The following is a 24272-nucleotide window of genomic DNA, read 5'->3' as shown; positions in this document are numbered from 1 at the left end:
TTTTTAAAGATTTTATTTTTTAGTAATCTCTACACTCAACATGGTGCTTGTGATCTTGAGATCCAGAGTGCCATGCTCTACTGACTGAGCCAGTCAGGTGCCGCTCTATGTGATTTGTTTTCATGAATGGAATACAAGTGGAAGTGACATGTGCCACTTCTGGACAGAATCTTCAAGAGGTTATGTGTGATTTGCATGTTCTCTTTTTGCTACTCTGGAGATGGTGGAAGCTCATGTTGAGATGAAGTCTGTTATCTAAGTGCTTATGATGGGCTGAGACCCTTTGCCAGCCCATTTTGGTCACGTGGATGAGAAACAAATATTTGTTAAGTTACTGAAATTTTGGGGTTGTTTGTTAACCACCGTAGAACCTGTCCTATCCCGATTGATACAACTGTTCAAAAAATTGAATATTATAAATTCTGGAAAACTTTGAATTTGTACTTGAGAATCTGTAATGAACATAATTATGGAGACAATGGAACTAAAGATTTCAACTGATGTTTAGGAGAATCATTTCCTCCAATTAACTACCTCATATTCTGTTACTTTTTTGGTAGGCCCTGCTAATTGCTCCTCTCAAATTCACCTTAAAGCCCTAGATTAAGATTTTATTTTGCTGTACTTTTTTCAGAGTCTACTATTGTTGGTGACCTCTACCTTTAAGAAACACTTTTCATTGTTAACTCCTCAGGTACAGTTCAATTTGGCACTCAAGACAGAAGCCACTTGATTTTTTTTAAAGATTTTATTTATTCATCTGAGAGAGACAGAGATAGCAAGAAAGACACAGATAGTGAGAGCACTAGCAGGAAAGAGGGGAAGAAGCAGGCTTCTCACCATATAGGGAGCCAGACATGGGGCTCCATCTCAAGACTCTGGGATCATGACCCAAGCCAAAGGCAGATACTCAACTGACTGAACCACCCAGGCTCCCCTGACTTGATTTTTTTTTTTTCTGACTTGATTTTTATAAAGGGAATCTTCTAGCTCTCAAGATTCCTTTTTTATTTATGGTGCATTTATAGTGCTTTGCTATATTTTCCTTCAGTTTATGTGTTAGGCTCATTCTTAAGGAACCGCTTCTTTGGATTTCTTTCTTTTTTTTTTAAGATTTTATTTTTAAGTAATATCTATACCCAGCATGGGGCTTAAACTCATAACCCTGAGATCAGAAGTCATAGGCTCTACCAACTGAGCCAGCCAGGTGCCCCATTGTTTGGGTTTCTTTTCTTTCTTTCTTTCTTTTTTTTAGATTTTATTCATTAGAGACACACACAGAGAGGCAGAGACACAGGCAGAGGGAGAAGCAGGCTCCATGTAGGGAGCCTGATGTGGGACTTGATCCTGGGACTCTAGGATCACGCCCTGAACCAAAAGCAGGCGCTAAACTGCTGAGCCACCTGGGCTGCCCCATTGTTTGGGTTTCTATGACAGAATTTTATACCTAGAGCAAAGGTGCTTTAGGCATGTCTACTACATTATTCATCAAAGGTAAGATATACAGTGATTCCCAATGAATTTGAGGTGAGCTTTACTTACCTAGCTTAAAGGGCAGAGGTTTGCAATCATATCCTCCCCTACAGAGCATTTATAGCTCTTACATCATATGTGTGTATGTATAAAAATCATTGTGTAAGATCACTTTATGATAATTAAAATTTCTTTTTAAAGATTTTATTTATTCATGAGAGACACACACAGAGAGAGGCAGAGACACAGGCAGAGGGAGAAGCAGGCTCCATGCAGGAGCCTGATGTGGGACTTGATCCTGGGACTCCAGGATCACACCCTGGGCTGACGGCAGACACTAAACCGCCACCCAGGGATCCCGATAATTAAAATTTCTCTATTTCTTGCAATTGTACTAATTCAAGTTGGAATTATTCAATATTCCCAAATTTGGTATATAGGTTTTGCTATTCATTTGATTTCTTGTTGTTTATTATAGGAGAGGAAATGTACATTTAAACAATGTCTTGATGCCAAGATGTTGGGAGCACCTAGATCCACCTGAATACTTTCTTGATTCTTGTGAGCAGGTGTTAACAATATGTCACAAGATGCCAAGATCCCACAAGAAAGTGAAAAAAAGTCAGATGAGACTCTCAAAAAGTAGTAGCTCAGGGAGATCCCTGGGTGGCTCAGTAGTTTAGTGCCTGCCTTCAGCCCAGAGCATAATCCTGGAGTCCTGGGATAGAGTCCCACATCGGGCTCCCTGCATAGAGCCTGTTTCTTCCTCTGCCTGTGTCTCTGCCCACCCCCTCTGTCTCTCATGAATAAATAAATAAAATCTTAAAAAAAAAAAAAAGTAGTAGCTCCAGCTTGAAAGTGAAGTTCAAATTTATAGATGGTTTAGTGTATGTGTGTGCACATGCTTGCATGCATCTTAAATTTGGAGATGAGTTACATTATCAGCCACATGATATCAGGGGCTGTCACAAAGCTAATAAAATTCTTATGGTTCTGTGAGCCAAACTGTCTTTGGTCTCTTTAGTCATCCAAGGAACCCAGGGAGGCCACAGCTAGGAAGGGGAAAGGAAATCCCAGAAGTGGTAGCATTGATCTTTGTCTAGAATTATCTTGTGCAGAAATCGGGCAAGAATAATACAATTGTAGCTTTTCTTGACCTTCCATTGGTCTTCCAAATCATAAACTCAGTATAGACACTACATTATTGATAATTCTACAAAAAATGCATTTTAATACCCCTCAAAAATTCAGGATTGGTAGAAATTGTCCTCTATCCTAATGACCTGAAGCTGTAGACAAAAATGGATGCTTGCCTTCCCAGAACAGGAGATAAGTGTCCTCCTGTGTGCTGATGATATGGTTTTAATGTCATGGTCTAAGAGTGGCCTCAGTAATTGGTTCTGAGTAATTAACCATTGTCAGTGCTGTTGATGCAAAGGATTCCAAAGCTAATGTCATTATCATTAGCAGATATTTCCCAAAATTCAATTAATTTAAATAAATAACAAAACCAAACAAAAACAACAATCACAATAAAACAACCCAAATCCAAGAACATGTTTAGCCATTTCATTTGCTTGGGGCTAATTCATCCTGCCAAATCTACTCGGAAGCCATGTGATTTACTGATATATTATTGAGAGTTTGTAATAACCATTGGGGTGACTGTTAACATCTGCTTTGGATATTTTCTAATTCAAAATAAACTTAACCATGCTTTGTGGAACATAGCTTTGTGTAGAGGAATCCAGGCTGCTTCCTGAAGAAAAAAACAATTTTGTCAGTATGTTCATCTCTGTGGAGAAGGGGTAACTTTTGATTTGGGTGGAGATCCACTAGCTTCCTCCATTTTTCAAAGAAGACATTATTACGTGCAATTATGTTCTCTCACAGTGGTATGCTAGAGATGGTTCTCTCTGGCCTAAGAGACTGTGCATATCTCTTCTTACATCTGTGGTCAGTGATGTCAAGTTGGCTAGTTTGAAATTGGTCATAGCAGGAATATATACCCCAGTGATTCCCAATGAGGGTCATTTTGCCCCTTAGAGGACATTTTGCAATCTCTAGAGACGTAATCTGTTGTCACAACTGGGGGTTTGCTACTGACATCTAGTGGGTAGAAGCCAGGGATGCTGCTCAATATCCTACCATGCAAAAGACAGCTCCCCCCAACACAGAATTATCTAGTCCAAAATGTCAATAGTGGTGACGTTGAGAAACTCTGGTTTATACCATAGAAACTGGCAAACATAACAAGTCCGTTTTTTAAAAAAAAATTATTTTTAAGCCATAGTTTAGCAATCACTAATCCCAAAAATGAATTCTTACGTTTTCATCATTGTACAATCTCTAATTCCTATCAGAAGCCCATGGGGAGAAGTCATGTTCATGGAAATCTAAAAACAGTTTTGTCCCCTGGATAACTTATAGAGACTATGGTTGGCTCTTTTTTTTTTTTTTTTTTTTTTTTTTGTAAATAAAGGTTAGATAGTAAATATTTTAGGCTTTGCAGACTATGTGGTCTCTTTTGCAACTAGTTATGTCTGTCATTATAGACAGACAAAACATAATGAACATGGCTCTGCCCCAATAAAACTTTATTTACAAAGCAAGCCACATAGTTTGCTGACCTTTGACTTAGATAGTAGCTTAGCCCCATCTCAGAACCGCCTTCACTAAGATTTTCTTTTGATGCCAAACATTCAGCTTTTACAAAGATATAAGAAATTATCAAATTATGTTTGCTGAAACATTGGTACAAAAAAGTCAGTGAGAACGTTTTCCACTGGGTCATTATATGCTTCATTCTTAAGGTCCTAGAGTAAAGAATTCTTTAAATGCTTGGCTTCCCACTGAGGAACTAATTATGTTTACTTTTTTTTTTTTTTTTCAAATTTTACTTTTATACTAGAAAATCAAAGCTATATTTGATATTCACCTATAGTATTTCCTAACTTGACTAATGCGAATTAGCTGTGGGTGTTTAAAAAAATATAAGCTCCTGAGCTCCACTCCAGATCTCCTGAATCTGTTTTCCTGGTGGAGGGGTGGGGGTGGGGGGCAGATCAGTTCTTCTCAAGCTTTATGTACATAAAAGTCACTGGAGAATCTTGTCAAATGGCAGATTCTGATTCAATAGGTCAGGGATTCTGAATTTCTGAAAAGCTCCCAGGTGATGTTGATGCTGCTGGTCTTGGAACCACAATTTGAGTAGCAAAGTCCTATCAAAATATCAATATTTTGGTGACAAATTCTCAGATTCTTATCACTAAACTGCATCTCAGTTGTATTTTGATTTAACTATTATGTCTAGGTTCTGTTTTGTTTTGGTTTCTGCTTTAGTTTATAATTTAAAATTTCATTATGTATGCTTTAAGTCTAATAAATCCTTTGGATGGGGTGAGATGGGCAACAGAAATAAATCTAAGGTGGATAACTTTTTTTTTTTTTTTACAATTGTGAAATATAAGTTTAGTCTGATACCAATTAGTTGTATTTCTCGTAATCCATACATAGCAAATAACCAGGTTAATTTTTATGCTACCTCTTCAAGATTGGTTGCTTTAGAATCTGGGATCATTAAATTCAAAGTTATTGAACGTGTTTATGTCTGTTTTACCTTACATCTGTTTAAGCTTTAAAAAGTTCCCTCTTCAGCTTTTGCTGATGCTCTGGGCCAATATAAAAAGGTCCCCAAGATGCTGATCACTTAGCTTTATACTCTCTGATCTTATCCATGGGGAGTTTCCATACAATCAAGTTCCTTGGGCCGCCCGGGCGGCTCAGCGGTTGAGCATCTGCCTTCGGCCCAGGTCGTGACCCCGGGGTCCCGGGATCGAGTCCCAGGTCGGGCTCCCTGCACGGAGCCTGCTTCAGCCCCGGCCTGTGTCTCTGCGTCTCTCTCTGTGTCTCATGAAAAAATAAAATCTCCAAAAAAAAGGGGGGCGAGGCTGAAGTTCCTTATTAAACCCCACTGCTGTACCACCAATGGTCTGCAAATAGACTGAGCGGGTCAACCCAACAGAATGAGAAAACCTGAACAACCCCGGAGGCGTCAAAGTGATTCTTGGCTATTGGCGCAGAACCTCTATGGTGCGGCTGGACCACGTGCCAGAGCGGCCCCCGGCTCACTTCCGGCCTCCTCCTCCCCGCCCGGAGCGGCCCCCGGCTCACTTCCGGCCTCCTCCTCCCCACCTGCCCGCCCCCCTCGCAGTGCATTATGGGGCACCCTGGGGCTCCAGGCGCCCCAGGCCTCCGGGAGGCTGCGACCCCTCGGACCAAGGTGCGCTTTTAAAACATGCGCTCCTTCAATTTACAGTCGGGAATTAATAGTTTTTTTAAAAAATATTTTATTTATTTATTTATTCATGAGAGACACAGAGAGAGAGGCAGAGGGAGAAGCAGGCTCCATGCGGGGAGCCCGACGTGGGACTCCATCCCGGGTGTCCAGGGTCACGCCCTGGGCCGAAGGCAGGTGCTAAACCCCTGAGCCACCCGGGCCGCCCATTAATAGGAATTTTTACCCATCATTTTGTGTGCTAAGATTTGTGAGTAAAAGTTACGCCAGTTCATGGGGAGAAGATAATAGTATTACTCTTACTTCTTACAGTGGAACATCTGGATTGTTTTCTTTTTTCTTTTTTTTTAATATTTTATTTACATATTTGATGGAGAGAGAGAACACAAGTGGGGGAGCAGGAGAAGGGAGCTGAGCAGGGAGCCCTGGAGGGACTCAGTCCCAGGAGCCTGGGATCCCAACCTGAGCCAAGGGTGGGCTCTTTTTTTTTTTTTTAATAGAGAACTTTTTTTTGTTTTTAAAGAATTTATTTATTTATTCATGAGAGACACACAGAGAGAGGCAGGCAGAGACACAGGCAGAGAGAGAAGCAGGCTCCATGCAGGGAGCCCCATGTGGGACTCGATCCCAGTACCCCAGGATCACGCCCTGGGCCAAAGGCAGATGCTCAACCGCTGAGCCACCCGGGCGTCCCCAAGGGTGGGCTCTTAACCAGCTGAGCCACCAGGCGCTGGGAGCTTCAGGGTTACCATGTCCAGCATCAGGGGGCCTTTTCAGTCTCGCTGTGTGTTTCCCATTGAAGCCGTTGCACGGGGCAGGAGGTGGCAGAGGGGCCAGCGGACTGTGTTAAGTGATAGAGGGGGGACCTTGTGGCCCGGCCTGACTGTCAGCCGTAGACTGAACAACTCCTTTGGCCTTTGGCCGTGTTTGCAGCGTCTCCTGGAGTCCTGAGCACAAGTGGCCAGAGCAGTGGTGCCCCAAGGGCTCGTGGGATGAGGCCTGTTCGGAGTGCTCAGGCCCTGACCCCATGTCCAGGTGGCGGAGGGCAGCCCTCTCTGCCCCTGGAGTCCGGCTCAGGAAGTATGTTAAATTTCCTTTGTCACTAGGTGGCAGAGTATAATTAAGATGTCAGAATTTTCCCCGTAATATTGGAAGGTGTTTCTAGCTCCTTCCTCATGGCCTCTTTCATTACTTTGCAATATTTGCTAATGCCACTTAGAGTTGAGGCAATGAAATAAAAATTCCTTCTGCAAACACTTCCTATATTATCTAGGATTTTGCTTTTTTATTCATTTAACTAACTTACCTCTTAGGGTGAAGCATCCTTAACATAAATCACATTCTCTTCCTAAGGGCTGGTATTTGGATAATCCAAGCTTCTTACTTTTACCTATTATTTTCTTCTTCTTCTTCTCTCTTTTGCTCCCTCCCTTTTTTAAGTGGGCTTCATGCCCAACGTGGGGCTGGAACTCCGGACTCCGATCAAGAGTCACATGCTGCACTCATTGAGCCAGCCAGGAACTCCTTTATTTTTCTTTGGAAGCAAATCCCAGCTATTGTGTCACCGCACTTATACCTATTCCAGTGCGTATCTGTAAAATAAGGACTACTGAATCTGCAGTTTTGGTGATCAACACAAATAATGAATTCTACGCCTGTGGATCACAGTATAAGGATATGCACAGTTATTTACAAAAGCCCAGTTTTTCAAGGGTCAGGGGTTGGGTGTGGTCTGACTTGGAGTGGGCCAGTTCCTGTAACTTATGGAATCTGGGATTTATTCTGATGGGGAACATAGATCCCTGGACCAATGTGGATCACCCTTTGGCCCTTAGATGAGTGTATATGAAGAGTTTAAATGAGCAGAAAGCAACAGATCAAATGTGTGGTCAGCATATGCAATTAGAAAATCTTTAATACCGATCTTTCACATGTCCTCTACCCTGTTTTTAGAGGGGTGGGAAGTCTTCAGTCGAATCTCCTGTGGCCCTCGCTTCTAGGGTGTCAGTCTTGTGCTGTATTTCCTGCCCTTTCAGGGCGAGTCTCAGTGCTTACGTCTTCCTCAGCTAGGGGTTCTCCTTCCTCATTTCTCCCTGATTAGTACTGGCCCACAGTACCCCTTATACCCCTTTGTCTTAGCAGGGTTGAGTACACCTTTTCTGCAAGGGTTGCTATGTTTTCCTCTCTCCTCGCTTCCTCTTCAAAATCTTATTGTTGTATGAAGGCCCCAGTCGATTCCCCTTTCCACAGCGCTCAGACCACAAATTTGGCTGGTCTGTCCACTTCTGTTTTTCCACTTCCTCTTCCCCATGTACTGGATGTTTGCCACATGACAGGGACTACACTAGATGTTGGGCATACAAGAATGAAAGAATCAGAAGAGCCTTTGAAGAGCTCATCGCTTGACTGGCGGTGAGGTGAGCAGGGGAGTAGAGCATAAATTAGGGCAGTGCAACATGGTATGTGCCAGAAAAGTTGTAGGCACAAGTGATACGAGAACCTAGAAGAAGGGTGGGCTTACTGTGCTTGTCAGGGAGGCCAGAAAAGGCTTGTCCCGGGTGAGAATTTGCTTTCTGTTTTTATATTTAATTTAGTTTATTCTATTTATTTAATTTTAATTTATCGAGTTATCCATTGATATAGTTGAAATATTTATGCATCTATTATAAAATTAATTTACATGTATATGACCCCTAACCCCTGTTACTTTTCTGCCCATCCCCATGCTATCCAAAGGTAACTACTGTTACTAGTTTTTTTTTTTTTTCTAATTTATTCATGAGAGATTCAGAGAGAGAGAGGCAGAGACACAGGCAGAGGGAGAAGCAGGCTTCCCATGGGGAGCCTGACACAGGGACTCGATCCTGGGACTCGATCCTGGGACTCCAGGACCATACCCTGGGCTGAAGGCAGGCACCAAACCGCTGAGCCACCCAGGGATCCCCCTGTTACTAGTTTCTTATGTATCCTTTCAGAATATACAAGCAAGTAGAAGTAAGTTTTTAAATTTCTCCTTTTTTACCCCCAAAATAGCAGAGTAAATTTACTGGTCTGTACTTTGCTTTTTAACATTATCATTTAATGGTTAAAAAATGGACTCTGGAATCAGAATGCTTGTGTTTAAACCCCAGTTGTATAATTTACTAGATGTGTGAACCTGGCAAGTTACATAACTTCTCATTCCTTTAGTTTCTTCATGTGTATCTGAGATTTTCAGAATCTCGCAACTTTATATCTAAAATCTTTTATGGATGCTCTATTCTTTTCTGTGTACCAATACTACACTTTTAATTTTTGAGCTTTTTTTTTAAATTTTTATTTATTTATGATAGTCACAGAGAGAGAGAGAGAGGCGCAGAGACACAGGCAGAGGGAGAAGCAGGCTCCATGCACCAGGAGCCCGACATGGGATTCGATCCCGGGTCTCCAGGATCGCGCCCTGGGCCAAAGGCAGGCGCCAAACCTCTGCGCCACCCAGGGATCCCAATTTTTGAGCTTTTATATTATGTTTACTATTTGGTAGGGCTAGTCCCCAGATGGGGACTTGAAGAATGATTGGAATTCCTCAGGAAGACATGATAGCACCAGTGACAACAGATGTTATTAGTACAAACTGTTTTCACCACCACCACCATTTTATTGTATGTCTACGGTGTGTGAGATGTTCTAAGTCACTCCTTGTTTACTTTTGACTGTTTTCCCTTTGCTTTGAAATTTTGCCTCTTTATTTTAAATATATTTACTTCATCATGGATAACATTTTAAGCCACTTTAAATCCTTTTGGAAGCAAGGAGAGGCATAAATAGAAAAAGACCAAGCAGGAACTGTATTAGGTTACTTTGCATAATAAATCCCTAATCCTTATAACAACCCTACAAGGTAGATATTATTATCCTCTTTTTTATAACCGAAGACATTGAAGCCTGGAGAAGTCAAGTAATTTTCTCAAGGTTATATAGCAAGTAAATGTAGATTCAAACCAGAGTCTATTGGTGTTATCATCTTTGTGGTTCCTGGTGCTTCTTTAAACCATACTGGATGAGGCTCTTTATTAGGATTCTGGTAAAGATAACAGAAAGAGTGTGAAAGAAACTGAATCCGTAATAGGGAACAGTTATACACATTTTTTCTTAATGGCTAATATACGCATATAGTTACTGTGGACCATGTAAAATCATCACTATCATGTGATTTTGGTGTTAACTCATTAATTCACCAAATATATCCAGAGTCTACCATGCTGGGCACTTTGCTGGGTACTGAGGATAAAATGACACTTGGGATCTGGTCCCTGGCCCTTAACTCTTCCTGTGGGAGTTAACTAGCAGGTCTTCCTGGTCTCAACCCTCTTCATCCATTGCACCCTGAGGAATATCTAGTCTATTCTTCATCCAGTGCTAGTTTATAACCATCTTTTTGTTTGAAAGCTGATAATGCAGATATGATTAGCTAATAGTGACTTCTTGAGGTATTTAAAGATTGTGAAGCTACATCTGGAATCGTTGGCAAAGAGTGCAGTGACTTAATTAGTTATGCCTGCCATGGGGGCAGGAGGGAGAAATGAAGGGAAACAAGCCATGTACTTGTCATACCTGAACTAGTTGTCCAGAATGATCAGTTTCTTTTCTGCAGTTGTTATAAATGGCACCAATTGTATTCTATTGCTCGAATTCACCATTTCTTAAATTGCTATATAAGTTATTCTCCTCTTGGGGAGTCCTGGAGTAAGAAAGCCATTTAACTTGGTTGAGACGCAGTTTCTCAAACATACTTTTTGTACAGGAATCTGTCCCTTCATTTCTAATTGCACAATCTATATCAATGCTGGATGTATCACTTTGTCTGAGTTCTGGAAATATGCCACCATCACTGCCAGTGGAAGCCTTTGATTGCCTTTGATTTCCTAGTATGTTGTAGTGACTTTTGTTTGGAAGGAAGACTCCTGGGCTGAATGCTACTCTGTTGTATGGAAGCCCTTTATTCAATAATTTCTTTCTCTGTCTTGCCATATAAAATTCCTCTGAGAGCCACACCTGGAGTTAAACATGGTTACACGTTGCCTGTCTGGAGTTTTACTGTTTACCTTTTTCAAGACCATGCACAAAGGAGTTCTTGCATCACTGGGATGTGTTAGAAGATAATTCTGTTCATTCTATTTGTTTGCTAAAATCCATGCTCATTAATGAAAAATGTCCTCTAAGAAGTTAATCCTCAAATGACTGTTGCCTCATGGGAAATGTATTTGAACTGCTGATCAGGTTTCTCTCTGTCCACTTGTGGTATCTCTCTGGCCACAGAGGGCAGGGAGGTGGTGGCAGTTGTGCTATAGCATGAGGTGTTCATGGAAAGAATACTGCATTTGGATTCACTAACTCTGGGCGAGTCCCGGAACCATTGCTTGGTTACTATGTAAACTTGAGCCAATCAAACACTGAATATCAATTGACTCAACTATAAAATAATGATTATAGGGATCCCTGGGTGGCGCAGCGGTTTGGCGCCTGCCTTTGGCCCAGGGCGCGATCCTGGAGACCCGGGATCGAATCCCACATCGGGCTCCTGGTGCATGGAGCCTGCTTCTCCCTCTGCCTGTGTCTCTGCCTCTCTCTCTCTCTCTCTGTGTGACTATCATAAATAAATAAATTAAAAAAATAATGATTATAATATTTCTGATCTTCCCAATTTAGGGCGTTATTGAGAGGACTAAATAGGATGATATATGGAAACCATCTATGCAAAAGTAAGTTTTCAGTATTAGATGTCTGGGTTTACATTTTTTTCTGCTGGTGTTTCCATTGCTCTTGACTTAACCAGATGTGAAATACAGTCTTTCTTGCAGCTTTTCCTGATGTGATTTTTATGAAAAGCTATAGGCTCAATCAACACCTTATACTAAGATCAACCTGGTTTTGGTGATAGACTTCCTCTTGCTTTTTCTTTCACTCCTGCTCTTATTCATCATTATCTGTAGATTTTTTTTTTTTTTTTAATTTTTTTTTAATTTTATTTTATTTTTTTATTTTTTTTTTTAAGATTTTATTTATTTATTCATGATAGTCACAGAGAGAGAGAGAGGCAGAGACATAGGCAGAGGGAGAAGCAGGCTCCATGCAGGGAGCCCGATGTGGGATTCGATCCGGGGTCTCCAGGATCGCGCCCTGGGCCAAAGGCAGGCGCCAAACCGCTGCGCCACCCAGGGATCCCTATCTGTAGATTTTAAGCACAATGTGACCCTAATCCATAAATTACACCTCAATGTTAATGTCTTTTAACAATGTTTTTTTTAAGGAGGAGGAAAAAAGAGATGCTCTGTTCTACAAAACTTAAAAAACAATTTAATTGAATAAATGCTTCAGGTAGCTGAGGCTCTGAGAGAAAGGAGAGTCTAAGAGTGAAACAATAGTGTTAGAAGTACCTATTTGGCAAAATGTTGAGGGTGTATGCTCTGTGCTGTAACTTAGGTGAAGATGTGAGGAGTTATAAAATGGGATCTCACTGCATACTGCAGTTTTGTTTATCCATTCATCAGTTGATGTACATTTGGGTTGTCCGCATAAACATCTTGTACCCCAAACTGCATCTCAACATCTACTTCTGGAGAGCCCAACCTGCAACCTATTCACACCTGGGACCCTAGGACCTCAGCTTCTGCACCACCACCAGGGGTGGGTTATCCAGAAATTCTTCCAATAGAGGTGGTTCTGCTCAAAGAGAAATTCTAATACCAGATGCCAAGATAATAAAAACCTTTCCATAATAAATACTATAAGCCAGCCTGTTGGCTACTTGGTCTAGATGTGGCTTCTTTAGGGAGGAGATTTAATATAGTTGAAATCTAGTGAACAAGAAGAAAGAAGGGTCAGGTAAGAGGTGAAGCCAGAGGGACTGGTAGGGGCCACACACTATGAGTGGCATTTATGCTATGACAAGATATTTGGATACTTCCTGTAACAGTAGAGACTCATGTAAGGTAGGTGATGTATGATTGGGTGTGCCCTCACTTCATATGTGGATTACAAATTATGGGCAGGTCTTCTTAGAAGACATCGTGAGTTGGCCAGAGACTGAGTGGGGGAAGTTGCTGGAGATGAAGCGATGAAATGTAGATTGAAGAAGGACTCAGCAAAAAAAAAAAAAAAAAAGAAAAAGAAAGAAAAAAAAAGAAGAACTCAGAACAAATATCAGGGGTGCAAAACATTCAAATGAGCCTCCAGGGAATGTGAAAAGGAATCTGGACAGAGAATCTGTATGGCATATTGTAAAGAATATGGCCCCGGAATATTTCTCTTTCATCCTGTAGCAGCTCTGTGACTTGAAGCAGATTACCTAACTTTTCTGAATGGGAGGGACAGAGAGATAGGGAGAGAGAATCTCAAGCAGACTCTGCACTGAGCGTAGAGCCCAACGTAGACATTGACCCCATGACCCCGATATCACAACCCTAGTGAGACTGATAGTCAGACACCTCCCAGGCATCCGTAACTTTTCATTTTTAAAGGAGGCTAGTTATTCTTACTTTTCAGCATTTTGTGAATTTGAAGTGATAGACCATGTGTAATACAACCAGCTCCTCTTAGTTCACTTCCCCTGTCCCTGTAACTGGGATAGGCCTGAGAGGCAGGACCCAAGGTGGAGGTCCAGAGTTGGATCATCAGGTAAGTAGGTGCAGAGGACAGGGATGGTAAGGGCTGCTGGGGACCAAGAAACAGGAAGAGGAAAGGAGAGGAGGGCCAGAACCCAGGGAATCACAAGGCTGGTTCCAGGCAGGAGCACATCTGCATGGATAACATTCCTCTGGAGCCCTGTCCTCTTGGAAGTTTCAAAACCACCTCTCCTTGATCCACCAACTCAGGCCTCTCTGCAGCCTCAGATGGTAGCTGCTGGGGTCCCTTTGGATGGTGGAACCTGACAAACCTCACAATTTTAGACCCTTTATAGCTGAATGAAGTGAAATCAAGTGTTGTGTTTGGCGGGTGTACCTGCCTAGTATAGAGGGTTTGTACCAGCTGTCTTCTTCCTTTATTCCTTTCCTTTTATTATCTTAAACTCCCTTTCACTGATACATGTCTTGATTTTTTAAGAGGTTAGATTGCATGTGCTAATTTTTGGTTCTAAATGATGTATGGTTGACAACCATGACCTCTGAGGCTTCTTACCATTCTGTGATGATGCGACTGAAAGTCAAGGGGAGTTCAGCACCTGCTTTCTGAGCCATCTTGGACACCTGCCATCGCAGACCTTTATCTTATCCATCTTGGAGTCTGCCACTTTGTAGCTGTGTGGAGTTGCTGGCAGCCTCCAAAAATACTAAAACAGTACAGCAAACTGCATTTGACCCCTTGGGACTCACTCATCTTCTGTGTGGAGATACTGCAAGGCTCTAGAGACATGAAAATGGTACAGAACTTGTTTGTTTGACCTGTTGGGATTACTCATTGGCATCTCCACATTCGAAACTGCAAAAATAATTGAGGTATGTAATCAGAAATCTGAGGCCATGCAAAACCTGAGGTAGTTTCTTTCTTTTTTTTTTTTTTTAAAGATTTTATTTATTTATATTTATTATTCATGACAGAAACAGAGAGAGAGGCAGAGACACAGGCAGAAGGAGAAGCAGGTTCCATGCAAGAAGCCCGACGTGGAACTCGATCCCAGGTCTCCAGGATCAGGCCCTGGGCTGAACGCGGTGCTAAACCGCTGAGCCACCTGGGCTGCCCTAGTTTCTTTCTTTGATGTTTAACTAGAATTTGTGGCTACTTGATTGTCTTGTCATTTATTTAGTAAACATTTGCTGAGTGCCTCCTAATACTCTGAAATTTATGGAATTGCATGTTTGTTTGTTTTTTTTTGGATGAAAGATGATAAAATGGCAGTGATTTCACATGATCTGACCTGACATATGCCAGAAGCCATGCCAGGAGCTGGAGATGCAAAGGGATGAGACACAGCTTCTGTCCTGGAAGGGCTTTTAGAGGAGCACACTTGAGACACAAGTGATACAGGCCCTATTACAGATGTGTACAAAGAGTGGTGTGTGGTACACCCCCAAGAGGGAGGTACCAAAAGAAAGACCTCCTGTAGAAGCCTCCTGGACTTTAGTATGTGGAATAAGAGTTTTTCGGTGAAGTTCTCAAAATTAACCAGCCATGCTAGGGACACATAGTCTGGTAGCTTTCCACTATGTCAATTTAGCTTCAGTTCTAATTGCTGTAATAAATCCTTTATTGTGTATCACTCATTAGGCTCTGCTTCTCTGTCCACTGACTAATGCACACAGGAAGTCTCAGTTCACCCTATGTTTGATGGATTAACATTCCATATATATATGAAATACATATATATATGGAATATATATATATTATTTATTTATTTAAAGATTTTATTCATTTATTCAACAGAGACACAGAGAGAGACCGAGAGAGGCAGAGACACAGGCAGAGGGAGAAGCAGGCTCCATGCAGGGAGCCCAATGTGGGACTTGATCCCGGGTCTCCAGGATCACGCCCTGGGCTGAAGGCAACGCTAAACCGCAGAGCCACCCAGGCTGCCCTATATTTTATTTATTTATTTATTTTTACTTAAAGTTTTTTTTTGTTTTGTTTTTTTTTTTTAAGATTTTATTTATTTATTCATGAGAGAGAGAGGCAGAGGTATAGGCAGGGGGAGAAGCAGGATCCCTATAGGGAGCCCTGTTTGGGACTTGGGATCAGGCCCTGACCCAAAGGCAGATGCTCAACCATTGAGCCACTCAGGCATCCCTAACATTCCATATTTGAGTACCATAGTATAATATGTTTTCAAATGCCAACATCTATGAAGATATGGCCCCTTGGGTTGACCTCGAGACTGGCTGTCAACCCAGCTCCCCACTCAGCAAGTCATGTCTCCAACTTCCACATTAGGACAGAAGCCATTGTTTAATTCAAGGCAGTACCTTGGAGGGAGCTCCTGGGCGCTACTCTAAGAGCTTTGCATGCATTAATTTACTGAATCTTTACAACCTATGAGGTTGGTACAGAGGTAATCCCTATGGTAGGGTTTAGGAAACTGGGGCACAAAGTGGTTAAGAAACCAATTAAAAATTTTTAAAAAATCAATTAAAATTATAAAAAAAGATAAAAGAGGAGGTAATGCTTATTCTTTCTACCAAAAGCATTCTTCATTTTGCCTAAAGGATTCATCATTGGTTATTTTGAGAATTACCAATACTGTATGTATAGTATGTCTCTGAATGCAAGATATTGCTTGAGGCTTCTCATTTTTCTTATTTTGCCAGCTTCTCCTTTTGAAATAGAGATCCTTGATCTGCATCCCTTTAACTGCTGGCTATCTCCTCTGCCTTCCCCCATCAGAGCCTGTGTTTCCTAAGCCAGAGACATAGGGGAACCCTATGTCAGACCCTTCAGAGGTCCCTAGAGAGAAGAGCTGGAACCAGAATGCCGTCCTGGCAGAGGATCTCCCTGGGCCTGCTGCTCCCCCACTGGGCTAGCACTGTGGAAGTCCTGCCGCCACCAAACTAGGCCAGAGGGAGGGAGGAGTCTGGCTTTCAGAAAATAAAATCGAGTTTCATAGCTGCCTGAGCCTTGAAGGAGAGAGAGCAAGGAATATATGGGGCGAATACTTTTGTCTGATGGGCAAGGGCTTCCACAGTCTCCCTTACAGTCTCCCCAACCTGCCAGTGGGTGAGTTCCCATCCCTCACACCCAGAAACAACTGGCTCCTGCCAAATAACCACATTGCTATTTTCTGATGCCCTCTGCCAACTCATTCCTACTGACTTCAAGACCCAGCTAAAAGTCACTCTCTGAGATCTCTTCCTCTAGGCCAGCATACCACAGACTTTAAGGGACATGAGCCCTTGTGAAAATCTCACTTGGAGGCCTTGCTAAATTGCAAATTTTAATCCAGTAGATGTGGGATAGGGCCCGATATTCTACATTTCTAACAAGCTCCTGGGGGAAATAGATGCTGTTGATTATATCAACAAGACTCTAGATCTCATTTTTCATTTTGGAAATATAAGCCTGCAGAAGTGATTTCAAGGGAAACAAGATGTTTTGCACTAACTCAAGCTACTTTGGCTTTAGCAATTGGTAAATTCTTTGAGTTCAATATGTGTGTGGGTCCATTGTCCTGGTTTACCTGGCATGGTGGGTTTTCCTAGGACATGGGATTTTCAGTGCTGAAACTGAGAAAGTCCTTGGCAAATCAGGATGAGTTGGTCTCCCTACCTCTGGTGGCTATAAATGGGTGGGGGCTATATCCCCCCCTTTTTAATTTATTATTATTTTTAAAGATTTATTTACTTGGGAGAAAGAGAGCACAAGTGGAGAGAAAGGGTGGAGGGATAAGGAGAAGCAGACTCCCCACTAAGCATGGAGCCCAAGTGGGGCTCAATCATAGGACCCACAGATCATGACCTGAGCTGAAGGCAGATGCTTAACCATTTGAGCCACCCAGGCACCCTGTCCCCTCCTTTTTTATAACTTCTACATCAAGTGAGGTCTTAGAGAAAATTTAGCTAAAGCTACAAATGTTTATTACCTAGCAGGTACAAGAACAGTCCAATAACTGGTTCTTTTCTTTTTTGGGGGTGGTGGGGAGGGGTAGAGGGAGATGGAGAATCTTAAGCAGGCTCCATACCCAGTGCAGAGCCTGACCTGGGTCTGGATCTCATAAATCTGAGATCATGACCTGAGCTGAAATGAAGAGTTGGACATTTAACTGACCCAGCCACCCAGGCGCCCCCCTACAACTGGTTCTTAAGCCTTTGGGGAAGGCCCATTCTCTATATTAGGCACTGCAAAGAGCACTAGCATGATAGGTTCTCTGTAAAGTGTACTGAAGGATGTTGGGAACCAACCAGCCTTGCTGTTGGTTTAAGTGACAGCCTCTATGGAGAGAGACCAGGACCAAAGAAACACTAGAGCTCAGGCTCTGCACCAAAAATATCAGACTGCTTGTTGAATTTGTATACTTCATTAAAGCAGAGCAGTGGGCTTTGTTCTGCAGCTAGTGAGGAGACCTGAGGGTTTCAGAGGAGAAGGCCTGTGCTCAGGAGTGTTTGGTTCAGCCAGGTAATCAGCTCTGTGCCTTTCTTAGCCTTAATTAGATTCAGATTTTGTTGGTCTTTGTGATATTTTGCCCAGAGGATGGATGGAAGGTCACCTCAAGAAGTGACCACCAACTTAAATATATTTTTCTCCACATTCTTTGAGGTTCCTCTCATTTTTTTCAACACTAAAACGAAAGAGAAGCAGGGAATTGGGTTCTTTGGGCTCTGGGGAGCACACAAAACAGTAAGACCCCCTCCCTGCTTTCAGAAAAGCCAAATATTGTGGGACCCTGGGGTTACATTGGAACAGCTGTAGGTTTTTTTCCCCCCTAAGGAGGAAGGAGGGTCTCTCTCTCTCTCTTTTTTTTTTTTTTTAAGATTTATTTATTTATTCATGAGAGACACACATACACACACAGAGAGAGGCAGAAACACAAGCAGAGGGAGAAGCAGGCTCCATGCAGGGAGCCTCACGTGGGACCCGACCCCAGGTCCTGATTCCGGGACTCCAGGACCACACCGTGGGCCGAAGGCAGGAGCTAAACTGCTGAACCACCCAGGGATCCCAATGGAGGATCTTTCTAATTGAGCCTCAGTCTCTTAAAAAAAAAATTTTTTTTTTAAACCTCTATTTGTTTTCGTGGAAGAAAGAAAGGAAAGAAAGAAAAAATAAGATTTTCCTTGCCTCTAGGCCTTTCAGAAGACAGTAGTATGGAGAGTGGAGGTTGGGTTGCTGGGATGGAAGTTCTGTGAACAGATTTTTTTCAGAGCAAGTGTTAGCATTAGTGAAGCTCTCATCCTCCCCTGTGGATTTGTACACCAACCTCTGACACTCATTCAGCAAAACAACTTCACCTTTCACCTACTTTCTTTGTTTTCCAGCTGTTTGGTTCATGCTCTGTGTGCACATATGAGCAACTCTTGATTATTTTGTTTGCTTATATCATTTTTTTTTTTTTTCCAACAAAGAGGAAGGATAGAGTTCCTCAGTGAGGCTGTAGAAGTTAAGAGACCAGGAGACCAGGATGGTGTGTTGTCACTGTTGGAAGGGACTCCAAAGGGCTCCAGAGATTTGTGGCTCAGAGTTGGATGGCAGCCCTCTCTTCACAGAAAAGCTGAAGAACCTGAGACTTGGAGAGGAAAAATGGCTTGCTTGAGGCTGGCGAATGAAGAATGAGATCTGCAAGTTTTTTTAATGCTCTCAGTTAAAATTCATGGAGTCTCAGAGTTGAAAGGGACCTCAATAGTTTTGTGTCATTTTCAAGCAGATGCTCAATTTCTGGTCTCTGTATCCTTCAAGAGAGCTGGCTGTCTGACTACTGCTGGCCTTGTTGGGTGCTGGGGAGACTGCCACCATTCCAGAAAGTGGGGCTTCGTTTGATGATTCCATTGAATGTAGGATATTCTTGACCAGGACTGTGTTTTGAACTCTCTCTTTCTGAATACATTAATTTCAATTAGAATTATACCAATGTTGATGAATTTCCATTGGGAAGATATTTCCTGGAGCAAACTTTATTTAGCTTTAAGCAATTAATGGTAGGGCACCTAAGAACTTTTAATTACCACAAAGGATTATGCCTCTCCTAAACATAACCTTTTACTTTGGGCAGAATATCTTGTAGCTCTGTTTTGTAGAACAAATTTCAGAAAATGCTACTCTGAGCTGTGGAATAAATTCTAAATAGGTACATGTAAATTTAATTTTTTTAAAATCGTAATATTTTAAATGTGATAGAGGAATTCACCACTCAAAAGCAGTCGATGGAAAAGATATGGCTAAGTGAGAAGAGCCATACTTACTTATAATTGGTAAATTATGTCTAATTGATATATCTAATTGATAAATCATGTTTTTATTGGTATATATGTTTTATAGATCATTTTGTAAAGATATATATATATAAGTATTTTATTTTATTTCTTTAAAGATTTTATTTATTTATTCATGAGAGACACACAGAGAGAAAGAGAGAGAGGCAGAGACACAGGCAGAGGGAGAAGCAGGCTCCCTATAGGGAGCCTGATGTGGGATTTGATCCCAGGACTCCAGGATCACGCCCTGGGCGGAAGGCAGGCGCTAAACCGCTGAGCCACTCAGGGATCCCCTATATAAATATTTTAATGCTTAATTTGTATGTGAAGTTTTGGGAGAACTTTCCTTTGCTTGTCTGTATTTTCTAAATTTCTATATTGAACAGCATCCCAACAACAAAAATTCTCGAAATAACCAATGATGAATCCTTTAGGAAAATAAAGAATGCTTTTGGGAGAGAGTAAGCATTACCTCCCCTTTTATCTTTTTAAAACTAGATTCTTTTTTAAAATAATTTTAATTGATTTTTAAAATTTTTATTTTTAAAAAAGATTTTGTTTATTTATTTGAGAGAGAGAGCACACAGAGGGAAAGGGAGAAGCTGACTACCTGCTGAGCAGAGAGCCTGACATGGGGCTGGATCCCAGGACCTTGGGATCATGACCTGAGCTGAAGGCAGACACTTAACTGACTGAGCCACCCAGGTGCCTCTAAACTAAAGAGATTCTGTCTCTTATCCTCTGTGGGAAATATGTAGCTAAAATATCATTTTCCTCCTTTCTCAAATCAAAATCCTACCATGATACCTGTGTGCATATCAAGTCTAATCTCCTCTGCCTTATTGTTAAGACCCTGTGTTGCAGACCCCACTTTAGCTCTTGGATTTACCTAATACTGGTCCCATTCTGGTAACACTCAGTTCAGTCAAGCTCATTTCTTGTTTCCAGACCTCTTATCCCCAAGCTTTTTCTGCTCTAGTGTCTTTAATTTTTTTAGATTGGAGAGTCCTTTCTATCTCTCCAAATTCAAGGCCATATATTCTACAAGACTCTCAACTGGGGACACCTAGGTGCTCAGTGGTTAAGCATCTGCCTTTGGCTCAGGGCATGGTCCTGGAGTCTCAGGATCAAGTCCCAACATCGGTCTTCCTGCATGGAGACTGCTTCTCCCTCTGCCTATGTATGTCTCTGCCTCTCTCTGTGTGTCTCTCATGAATAAATAAATAAAATCTTAAAAAAAAAAAAAAAAACCCTCAACTGGTTTGTTCTTTTTTTCTGACTTCCTGTGACAGTTCTAGTCTAGTTTATATTATGCCATGTAACATTCATTGATTGATTGTGCCACTGAGGCTCAGCCCTCGGTGCTGTGTAGCAGAGGCTAACTTAGATTGCTTTCTGGAGGGTTTGAGTACTTGAAGACATGCTTAGTAGCCTGGAATGATGCACTGAGTTGGAATCCAGAGGAATAGACCAAGAAGACATCAGTTGGAGTGGCCGAGCAAATGAGCAGTTAGTGAGATGCTAGAGCAAACGGGGGCATGAGGTGTGAATAAGCATAGAGAAGGAGGTGGCCTCTTGTTCCTCTCATGTTGGACTTGAGACCACTTGTGTGATCTGTCTAGGCTGGGGACTGACTGCCACTGTATACTGGTACCATCTATAAGAGAGCAGAGCGGGATCCCTGGGTGGCGTAGCGGTTTGGCGCCTGCCTTTGGCCCAGGGTGCGATCCTGGAGACCTGGGATCGAATCCCACATCGGGCTCCCGGTGCATGGAGCCTGCTTCTCCCTCTGTCTCTGAGCCTCTCTCTCTGTGTGACTATCATAAATAAATAAAAATTAAAAAAAAAAAAAAAGAGAGCAGAGTGGGGAGTTCTCTACTTTTTCCATGCCTCCACATACTCATTGCCACCTGAAGTCTGGGTGGATTCAGACACTATTTATAACCAATTAGAAGAAACTTAAGCTAGAAGTAGCTTAAGCAAAAACGGAGGGTATCCAATAATTAATCAAATCACCAAAATATAGGAAGTATGGCTGCAACCTGACCTGAGGAACTGAGTGCCTAGACTTGGATGCTGCCAAGAATCTTGTCTATCTCCCTAACCTCTGTTTCTCTTTGCATTTCGATCTTCTCTCTTAGAGACAGCAAGATCTTCTCTCTTTCCTCCACATGGTGGTAAACGTAGCCATAAAAAGCTCCTAAATTTTTTATCTTTCAACTTCCACTATCAGAAATTTATCTTTCAACTTCCGCTATCAGAAACTGATTCTCTTATTCCAGTTGGGAGAACTCCCGTGAGGGGCTCTAATTGGCCTGCCTTGGGTCAAGTGTTCACCCCTGACTAATCAGATGTGCCGGGAGAGATAAGGCCACATAGGAAGATGCCGTGCAGATAGGGGTGGCGTGAGTAGTTCCCAGGAGAAGGGGGTTCTGGCAAACAGTCCCACGGATATCTAACCTAATAGCACGACAGCAACTGTGTACATGATCGTGTTCAGTACAGACATGTTGGTCAGTATGCTGGAAATCAGGAAGGAAGAACTAAGGTTTGGAACACCACCCTTCCTATTGTTAGAGCAAAGTCAACAAGTCTTTATTAAGAGTTTCTCTCTGGGGATTTGATAATTGTTGGACTAGCCTGCGACTCGGTACACTGTCATTTTTTTCTGCTATGTTAACCCCAGGACCTGTGGCTACATTCAGACACCCAACAGCCCTGACATTTCTTTGCCCTGCAGAGAACTCCTAATGACTTCCACTGTTATCTTGGTTTTGATGACTGCTGAGTCACTTCGTTTTCCAGAGGGAGAATGGTGAAGTCACCAACACTGCCAGGTTATCAGCAGCCATAAGCTCTGGATGGAATGTTTCTGGAGAGAAATGTAAATGACAAAGGAACCTGACACTTCTTTTTAGAAGAGGGCCATCAGGTCATGCTGGGTGGGTTAGCTGAATGGCAGGAGGTAATGGGAGGAACATTAACATAAAATGCTTAACTCTAGAACTTCTCCTCCAATATTAGGGGCACCAAAATCAGTAGGTTCCTGGTTCATAACGCTGGTGGAGAGTCTGCTATTAGAAAATTAGGTGAGGAATAAAGCTGGGAGATAGGGAAGGAAGTGTGACAAGAAGACCCAGAAGTGCCTAGGTCCCTTTGTTCAATCTCTTGCTCCATTCTGGCTTCTGCTGCTTGATCTGGGCTCCCCAGCTGCCTATGCCCCCCCTCTCCCATTTCCAATCACTACTAGGCTTTGACTCACCAATTTATTCAGGATTTATGTCTCTGCTTCTGTCTTCTGGTACATGGATGTTTGTTGGGCATTCCTGTGGTCTCTTGACCTGTTTTTTGAGCCCTTTCTTTTTGTAACCTAGTCTGGAGCTGGTTCATCCAGATGGTACTGGGCAACCCAAGCTCCACATGCCTCCCTGGTACCTGACTCCAGTTTTATTGGCACAGAGCCCAAGTTTGCTGGGTGGAGCTTTTTTCTTTGCTGCGCCCCAACAGTGCTCTGTAGGACTTAATCCAGACTGCTTTAGCGTTGCCTCTTTACTTGTGACTACTTGCCGTCTAGCCCAAGTTGGACTCATCTGTGTACCGCCAGCATCTGGCACAGAGCCTGGCACAGAGAACGCTCAGCCATGATTGTCAAGGGATTGGGGAAATGTTCGTTTTTCTGTACTCCTTCTTTGGGTTCAGATATAGCTTATCACCACACTCTTTCCTGTTCTCCTTTTCCACCTGCTTTCCTTCCTTTTCCAGCCAGTCTGTTGGAGGGAGCGTGTATGTAGTAGTTAAAAATGTGGATTCTAAAATCAGATTATCTGGTTTTAAATCCTGGCTTTTTTACTTCTTAGCTTTGTGACTGTTTTCAAGTTGCTTCACTTCTTTGTGCTTTAGTTTCTTTGTCAAATGGGAGTAATAAATAGGTGCAACCTCGTAGGACTGTTGGAGGACTAAATGTATTAATAGGGGTAATGTGCTTGGAGTAGCAAGCCTGTGGTATGCAGTAGGCATTCTAGAAGTGCTGGTTGTTGTTATTCTCTCCACCTCTGCTGCCCACTCCAATAAGGATCATTTGACTTTGTTCCTTTTTGTGTTCTTGGGCTAACCCCCAACCTCCCTCTCTTTGTGCTCAGTGTTTATGTGTCAACTTTAGCCTCTGGCCCACACAGCCAAATATTTGCAAACACACATTTCTAATTGGCTAACTGACCTGTAGCCCAGGAGATATCCAGCCTCAATACTTTTATGTGTTAGCATCATCTTCTCTAGTAGTGGTTCTACTAGAGGTCAGGCCAGGGCCTGGCTCAAACCTCATCCTTTTAATGGCTGATGGAGAGAGCTACAAAGGAGTAAGGCTTATCTCTGCTACTAGATCAAAGGTTGGCAAACTTTTTTTTTTTTTAAGATTTTATTTATTTATTCATGAGAGGCACAGAGAGAGGCAGAGACATAGGCAGAGGGAGAAGCAGGCTCCCTGCAGGGAGCCCGATGTGGGACTCCATCCCAGGACTCCAGGATCACGCCCTGGACCGAAGGTAGTGCTAAGCCACTGAGCCACCCGGGCTGTCCAGGTTGGCAAACTTCTTTTGTGAAGGGCCAGGTAGTAAATATTTTAAGCTTTGTGA

At 42.3% G+C, this 24272-nt stretch overlaps 1 long non-coding RNA gene across 13 annotated transcripts in view; it reads left to right on the top strand.

The window, feature by feature from the left end:
• LOC140641801 (uncharacterized) overlaps positions 1–24272 on the top strand; it is a 179807-nt gene that overhangs the window by 40128 nt on the left and 115407 nt on the right. For 11 of the 13 annotated variants that reach the window (XR_012038396.1, XR_012038393.1, XR_012038392.1 and 8 more), the window contains one exon: positions 11459–11511. The exons of 1 other annotated variant lie outside the window; for it this stretch is intronic. This is a non-coding gene — a long non-coding RNA (uncharacterized lncRNA). Of the gene's footprint in view, positions 1–11458; positions 11512–13952; positions 14245–24272 lie in introns of all 13 variants that reach the window. One more of the 13 variants, XR_012038390.1, reaches the window with a different exon arrangement.

Source organism: Canis lupus, chromosome 10, assembly GCF_048164855.1.
Source record: "Canis lupus baileyi chromosome 10, mCanLup2.hap1, whole genome shotgun sequence".
Classification (NCBI taxonomy): Eukaryota; Metazoa; Chordata; class Mammalia; order Carnivora; family Canidae; genus Canis; species Canis lupus.
This window is presented reverse-complemented; position numbering and strand designations above follow the sequence as displayed.